Below are 7506 nucleotides of genomic sequence, written 5' to 3' on the forward strand. Positions count from 1 at the left end.
TTTCACACGACAGTTTTGAAATGTAATTACGTCTGTGATGCATTTTTCCCAGCAGTTGTGGCAGCGTGTATTGGCTTCGGCTACCTGGGTTGCAGGGTGGCTTTTGAGCAAGCATCTGTAGCGAACTATGACATCAAACAACGATAGATATTGTGCTTAGCTGTATGCTTACAAGTAATACACTTCTTAAATTCTTATCTGTCCAACACCAGCATCTCGACAGTTGAACCTACTTTCCACCAAAATGAACAGAGATAGTACCTTACACCCCTGCCATTTTCCTTCCAGATTGTAGGTGAAGGGTAGAGTTTGGGTGGTATCGCGAAATTTTTTCACAGCAGAATAATACCTGTTGTGTGACATCGTCAGTTTTTAGCGAGTGTGCGATTTTTGGCCATCCTTGTCCCATGCTATGCATATAGTTGAGTAATTGGGCCCGATCTTTATGATTAATTATGTAATTAGGACCTATCTTTACTTCAGTTAGTGATAATTTCAGATGTTAGCAAAAATTTCCAAAAAAATATCGCACATCTTTATTGTTAGTCTAGAATACCGTGGAGTACTTTTCAAAAGAAAATTCTTACCAGTCGTTACGAAAAAAAGTAAAACCTAACTTTACAAGACACTTTCAAGAAATACTTTTTCTCACATTTGCTCATAAAACAAACTATAACACCACAGCTGCATCTTGCGATTATCTTTATTGTCTCACACGACTAGTTTCGGCGGCACATTACCACCATCCTCAGGCCCACCACTGCCAAAAGAGTAATAGAATTCATTGGCGCATTTATTGTGGAATCGTTGTTACTAGTACAAGTGGGCTAGCTTTCCTCTCTACTCGACACCGTGTTGTCTCCAGTGCAACAAAGCCGAAACTACACTCCTGGAAATTGAAATAAGAACACCGTGAATTCATTGTCCCAGGAAGGGGAAACTTTATTGACACATTCCTGAGGTCAGATACATCACATGATCACACTGACAGAACCACAGGCACATAGACACAGGCAACAGAGCATGCACAATGTCGGCACTAGTACAGTGTATATCCACCTTTCGCAGCAATGCAGGCTGCTATTCTCCCATGGAGACGATCGTAGAGATGCTGGATGTAGTCCTGTGGAACGGCTTGCCATGCCATTTCCACCTGGCGCCTCAGTTGGACCAGCGTTCGTGCTGGACGTGCAGACCGCGTGAGACGACGCTTCATCCAGTCCCAAACATGCTCAATGGGGGACAGATCCGGAGATCTTGCTGGCCAGGGTAGTTGACTTACACCTTCTAGAGCACGTTGGGTGGCACGGGATACATGCGGACGTGCATTGTCCTGCTGGAACAGCAAGTTCCCTTGCCGGTCTAGGAATGGTAGAACGATGGGTTCGATGACGGTTTGGATGTACCGTGCACTATTCAGTGTCCCCTCGACGATCACCAGTGGTGTACGGCCAGTGTAGGAGATCGCTCCCCACACCATGATGCCGGGTGTTGGCCCTGTGTGCCTCGGTCGTATGCAGTCCTGATTGTGGCGCTCACCTGCACGGCGCCAAACACGCATACGACCATCATTGGCACCAAAGCAGAAGCGACTCTCATCGCTGAAGACGACACGTCTCCATTCGTCCCTCCATTCACGCCTGTCGCGACACCACTGGAGGCGGGCTGCACGATGTTGGGGCGTGAGCGGAAGACGGCCTAACGGTGTGCGGGACCGTAGCCCAGCTTCATGGAGACGGTTGCGAATGGTCCTCGCCGATACCCCAGGAGCAACAGTGTCCCTAATTTGCTGGGAAGTGGCGGTGCGGTCCCCTACGGCACTGTGTAGGATCCTACGGTCTTGGCGTGCATTCGTGCTTCGCTGCGGTCCGGTCCCAGGTCGACGGGCACGTGCACCTTCCGCCGACCACTGGCGACAACATCGATGTACTGTGGAGACCTCACGCCCCACGTGTTGAGCAATTCGGCGGTACGTCCACCTGGCCTCCCGCATGCCCACTATACACCCTCGCTCAAAGTCCGTCAACTGCACATACGGTTCACGTCCACGCTGTCGCGGCATGCTACCAGTGTTAAAGACTGCGATGGAGCTCCGTATGCCACGGCAAACTGGCTGACACTGACGGCGGCGGTGCACAAATGCTGCGCAGCTAGCGCCATTCGACGGCCAACACCGCGGTTCCTGCTGTGTCCGCTGTGCCGTGCGTGTAATCATTGCTTGTACAGCCCTCTCGCAGTGTCCAGAGCAAGTATGGTGGGTCTGACACACCGGTGTCAATGTGTTCTTTTTTCCATTTCCAGGAGTGTAGTTTTCTCATGTAGTTCATCAGCAGGAGTCTCTCGGCCATGCAATAAGATGGACATCGTTTTTTTATTACTTGTCTGAGGAAAAATCTAGAAACAGTAATATGTTTTCGGTAAAAAATTTAGGAACACTCTAAAAGATTAAAGATGTGTCTAGTAAATATTTTATTGTGAAAACGTAAAACTATTCATAGATAAAAAATAAAATAGCCCATGTAACTAAAATCGTCGTCGCTGAGGAATCTGCGTTCTCTTTGATCTTGTAGAAAACCTCCAGCGTTAAAATTGTTATGAAAACTACAAAAGTAATTTTGGTAACATCTGAAACATAAATTAAAACTGTGTGCCGGACCGAGACTCGAACTCGGGACCTTGGTAGAGCACTTTCCCGCGAAAGGCAAAGGTCCCGAGTTCGAGTCTCGGTCCGGCACACAGTTTTAATCTGCCAGGATTTTCATATCAGCGCAGACTCCGCTGTAGACTGAAAATTTCATTCAATCTGAAACACACGTACTGTATCGAACGTGAATTATTTTCGAAAGTTTGCATATGTGACAGCGCACGAATATATAATAGCCGCCTCGACGTTTCTAGTTCCAATGGCACGCCTTCATAGGACCGAGAATATTCCCCAAACGCCGGAGAGATTGTGTATATGGATCCGTATTACACTGAGGTGATAAAAGTCGTTGGATAGCGATATGCTCATATGCAGATTATGGTAGTATCGTGTAGGCTAGATAAAGTATGAAAGGGCGGAGCATTGGCCGATCTGGCATTTTTACTCACGTGATTCGTGTGAAAAGGTTTCCAGTGCTACTACGGGCGCACGAAGGGAATTAACTTTCTTTGAACGTGGAATGTTAGTTGGAGCTAGACACATGGGACACTCCATTTCGGAAATCGTTAGGGAATTCAATATTCCGAGATCCACTGCGTCAACGAGAAAACCAAATTTCATGCATTAGCTCCCACTACAGGCAACACAGTGGCCGACTGTCTTCACTTAACGACCGAGAGCAGCGACGTTTGCGTTAGAGATGTCAGTGCTAACAGACAAGTAACACTGCGAAAATCAATGTGGGCCGTACGACGAACGAATCCGTGAGGACACAGGGGCGAAATTTGGCGTTAATGGGCTGTGGCACCATACAAGGACAAGAGTGTCTTTGCTAACTGCACGACATGGCCTGCAGCGGGCTCTTGACCGTATCGATTGTACCCTACACTGCTGGAAAACCTGGGCCTTATCAGATGAGTCTACATTTCAGTTGTTAAGATCTCATGGTAGGGTTGTGTGTGGTGTAGACCTGCTGAAGCCATGGACCCAAGTTGTCAACAAGGATCTGTTGGTATGGCTCCATAATGGAATGGATGGGGTCCAAAGGTCCAATTCAGCAGATAATTGACTGAAAATGGTTATATTTGCCTACTTGGAGACGATTTCCAGCTATTCACAGACTTCATGTTCCCGTGTCAACGCGCTATCCCACCGGACCACAATTGTCTGTGATTGGTTTGAAGAACATTCTGAACAATTCGAACGAATCATTTGGCCACCGACATCGCCCGACATGAATCATGCTGTGTTGGCAGAAGAGCCAACACCGTGTTGCTAGAGGAGGCCGAAATGCACGCGTTTAATTACACGCAGACTGGCGTGAGGTCTGGAACAGTTAAATGTAATTAATATAGCCAATAAGGTACGTTGTTGCTGGAATACTTAACTTTAATCCATAATTGGTGTACATCGCTCTTGACGGTACATGCTTCACATAATAAATATCAATTGAATACGGCGCCTTGCTAGGTCGTAGCAAATGACGTAGCTGAAGGCTATGCTAACTATCGTCTCGGCAAATGAGAGCGTAATTTGTCAGTGAACCATTGCTATGAACGTCGGCTGTACAACTGGGGCGAGTGCTAGGAAGTCTCTCTAGACCTGCCGTGTGGTGGCGCTCGGTCTGCAATCACTGACAGTGGCGACACGCGGGTCCGACGTATACTAATGGACCGCGGCCGATTTAAAGGCTACCACCTAGCAAGTATGGTGTCTGGCGGTGACACCACAAATCACATCGAATATTTATGAGACATAAAGTAGAAATCAGTTCGTGTACGAAATCCTGCACAGCCAACACTTTCGCAATTACGGACGGCTGTAGAGGCAGCATGGCTCAATATTTCTGCAGGGCACTTCCAACGACTTGCTGAGTCCATGCCACGTCGAATCACTGCACTACGCCATGCAAAAGTAGGTCCGACACGATGTTAGGAGGTATCCGATGACTTTAGTCACCTCAGGATACGTTAAAAATGTTCTCTAGATACCCCACAGTTTGTAGATACCCCACAGTTTTGTACTTGCTCGATCTATGCTTTTCAGATCTCAGAATGGAAACATAGTTTGCTGAACCCAGTAATAAGAACGAATGGTCTAGTAAGTGAGTTTCTTCTGTTTTCATATCAGTCTAGGTCGCCTCTCTCACTACCCCCTCCCCCACTCCCCAGTGAAATAATGTCGTTGACATATTTCTGTAGAGTAGTAGAAGTAAATGTTAAAAGATTTATTACAGATGACACCAAACGGTAGACAATCAGTGCCGCTCTGCTTTAGCTGTAACACTGCATTTAAAAATCAAAGATATGAATGTGGAAACGAAAAATAATCAATAGAATCAAACGAACTTTTGATGTAAACTCGATACTGCATTCATTCTCTTTCGGTCAGTGGTACACATTACATCTCGGTGATGGTGGAAATGGTCACATCCACCTTTTTTCATCTGGAAGTATCTGGAGATAATTTTTAAGCGAGCGTGTGCCTCATTTATCTTTGGCGAATACTTGCAGGCCAGCCTGTCCTTCACGACCTAATGTAGTGTTGCAGTTGAAACCCACCAGCAGGCCGAGGTGGCCGAGCGGTTCTAGGCGCTACAGTCTGGAACCGCGAGACCGCTACGGTCGCAGGTTCGCTACCTGCCTCGGGCATGGATGTGTGTGATGTCCTTAGGTTAGTTAGGTTTAAGTAGTTCTAAGTTCTAGGGGACTGATGATCTCAACAGTTAAGTCCCATAGTGCTCAGAGCTATTTGAAACCCACCTGCTTCACTGTTGACTGCATCGTGCACCAGTCCGCAACGAGACGGTGGAGACAGAATGACTGCTTGAACGAAAAGCGTTGCCTACTAAATATCTTTCATGTTGAATGTTTCCTTTAAATAATTTGTTTTCTTTGATTTGATTTGGATTTTGAAGAGCTGGCCTGTTGATTGATTGTAACTTGGCTGTTGTTTAGCTTTGTGCATTTCCAACTGCGAGAGAAACTAAATATATCTGCCTGCCAGAATGCAACATGAATCTGGCCCGGGTTTTCTAGTCTTTCTAAAAGAAATGTGCAAACTGATTAAATCCTGATATTTACAGTTAATATCTTTAATTAAACAAACTGGTCCCTATACGTTAATGACCTGGCTAATAATACTGTTTATGAAATTGACCCTGGGCGTAGATAATTCTGCAATGAAAATCTCGGTAATTTCGAAGAATGATTGCCCATCGAAGTCGCGTGGTCCAAATGATACATATCGAACGTGCGATCCTAAATCGATCATGAGACTCTGGCGGCGGGCGTTATGATCAGTTATTTATGATCGTCAATTTTATCTGTTTTCTGTCGTTCCCTTAGTTACTCAATATTACATATCTCCGCGAATTATTTCTGAGTTGCTAGGGAAACCTAGACGATTTATGTCGGTAGTGAGTGGGATGTCTGGTGTTCTTGACGTTTCTTCGGCGGATTCTCTCACATGGAATAATCTGATTCCATGCTAATCCAGCGTAGAAAATTGTTTGACTTTTTGTCGCGAATGTCGACTACTACCTGACGAGGAAACGAGGGACTGTGCAGACTGGGGGTGCGAAGTTGAAACGTCCCCTTGGAAAAATTAATGAATGACTGTGCTGATAGACCCCTTACATTATTTGATTTTCAAACAGCTGAGCAAAACTGAACGTACTCAGACATTTCTCTCTTTACCTATTATGACCAACACTAAACTGACACACAATATTTTTAGCGCAACGCAATCTGACTTTCAATAATCCCTACAAAAGAATAGTCCTGACGAACATTAACCTATACCTTTCACAAATCACTTACCTCACAAAAATCATCGTTACTCGAACTACTGCAAAACAGCGAGCGCCATTACTGCCAGCTAAATGAAAGATTCAATCTACTGAAGGCACTAACTACTGACAGGCATGAAAGATTTTGATAGAGAACAAACAATGTATTTACCTTAATAGTGTTCAAAAGTCATAATATATATATTGCAGTTCATGACATCCAGTCTCACAAATTTACTGTCTCTGATGGACACACGTCCAGATCACCTGCTCTCAAAACTCTGCCATTTCTCTCCCCACATCCACCACTGCTGGCGGCTCACCTCCAACTGCGCAACGCTACGCGCTGTTAACAGCCAACTGCCCAACACTACAATAGCAAATTCCAACAATGCCACCCAGTCACAGACTGCACACAGCATAGCCAGTGATTTTCATAAAGAACGCTACGTGGCGGTGGCGTTACCAATATAAGAACCTAAACAGCCTACTTACAAAGTATGTAAAACTTCGTAAGAAGGGCTTCTATGCTGAAATACCGTTACAACTTCATTGCGGACAGTGCGGAAAACGAACGAGTTTCAGGAATAATATATAGTTCGAGTCTTCTAAATTATCCATCCAGACCAGCGTAATTCTTCTATCTTGCTGTATTCGAGACTACACCTTGCAAGGAACAGCATCGGAAACTGAGTTACCTGCTAATACCGTGTGCGCCTATTTCGGGTTTTGCAGAGAAGTGTGTTTTATGGTGTTGACGAACGACAGTGTACCGATTGGTTGGCGGAGTAAAGTTGTTGAAGTGGACGAATCTCACATAGCAAGAAGGAAGAACCAGAGACGGCGACCTTTAAAGAGTGAAATCGATCATATTTGGATATTTGGTGGGATAGAAAGAGAGTCCCGAGAAAAGGAAAGGTCACTTTAGTGCGTCTGATAAAGCACTTCATACTGCCTGGTAATAAAGTCATTACAGACTGGTTTAAGTCCTACAAGACACTCAGAGCAGAAGGATTCGACCACGAGTTCGTCCACCACTCTGCAGAGTTCGTGTCTTTGGATGACCCCAGTG

This window comes from Schistocerca serialis, chromosome 2 (assembly GCF_023864345.2).
Source record: "Schistocerca serialis cubense isolate TAMUIC-IGC-003099 chromosome 2, iqSchSeri2.2, whole genome shotgun sequence".
Lineage (NCBI taxonomy): Eukaryota > Metazoa > Arthropoda > Insecta > Orthoptera > Acrididae > Schistocerca > Schistocerca serialis.